The sequence below is a fragment of the Manacus vitellinus genome, unplaced genomic scaffold (assembly GCF_001715985.3).
Source record: "Manacus vitellinus isolate BGI_N305 unplaced genomic scaffold, ASM171598v3 scaffold_78_pilon, whole genome shotgun sequence".
Lineage (NCBI taxonomy): Eukaryota > Metazoa > Chordata > Aves > Passeriformes > Pipridae > Manacus > Manacus vitellinus.
Window position 1 is genome coordinate 882,769 of NW_021940807.1, and position 1,312 is coordinate 884,080.

Sequence of the window (1,312 nt, forward strand, 5' to 3'; positions counted from 1 at the left end):
CTGGTGTGAGACAGTGCGAGCCCTGCACGAAACCTCTTCCAAGCTGGAGAACAAAACCAAACCAAGGCTTCTCCAAACACCAGAATCCTATGGAAGGGGGGCATTTCCCTCTCTCTTCACTCCAGCTCCAGCTGGATCATTCTGGGACGGAGAAAGGCATTTAAACAATCAGCTGAACCAGAGCAGGCCTTTTTAAGAAGAAGGCTTTGCGTTATTTACTGGCCTTGGAAGTGCAGCAGAGGTCAGGCTTCATGTCCAAAGCCAGTGGGGGATAATCCAGCTCCAAAGTGCAGCTGGAGAAGCCACTTCACTGCCGGATTTCTCCTTTAGTGGAGCTGAGCCCACACACAAACCCCCCGTGCTCCGGCTCTGCAGGGCTGGCCCAGCTCCCCCCTTATCTCCTGCATCAGCATCCCAGACTTTTCTTGCTGACAAAGGAGGAATATTTATGCCAGGAGGCTGTGGGAACACAACATTCCCCCCTGGCACGGCCTCCCAGGCCCTGTTTGCAGTCACAAATAAGGAACCAGGCACTTCATCCGTGTGGGGCAGAAACATCCAACCCTGGGGGTGGAGAAGGGCAGAGCCTGGGCTGCAAAATCAGGGTTGACTCTGGGAGCTGCAGGATCTATTCCCACTGGGAATGCAGGGATTGTTGGATCATTTAACAGCTGACATTAATTGTTATAGAAGTATTAAGTGTGACATTATTGTGCACACAAACCTCATTTTCCTCCTCACCTCGAATTATGAACCCCTAAACTTTACATCTAAACAGGCATTTAGGGAGATTTCTTGAAAGGTCTGATAATCTGACAGCAGAAAATCCGAAGCCTTTCAAGTGTCACCAACCCCAAAGTCACAAAGAAAGGCCAAAGAAGGGCTCTGGAAAATCTGTCTGAAGTGGTTCTCCCTCTGCTGTCAATCAGCGCTTGTGGTTCCTCACAATCTCTTTGTTGTACTAAGTTTACTCTGAAATTTGACTCCTGCTGTTGCTGTGGTTGTTAAACGAGCCAGGAAGAATTATCCTTGTTTTCCTCAGTGCCTGAGCTTATGGCTTTGCCCTCAGTGAACACTTGGAGATGAAGGTTTAGCCCTGGAGTTCACTAATAATCATTAATTCTGTTTTTTTTGTGAGGGAATCACTTGAGTGCTCACTCCAATGTCCTTTAGAAATCCATAAAAACAGTGGGTGGGTTTGATATTATTCCCTGATAATTTTTAAAAACATTTATTTTGTCTTTTAATTGCTTTTTTTTTGTATGGGAGGTATTTTAGTGAAGGGGCATCTCATGATTTAAACACGAAAGAG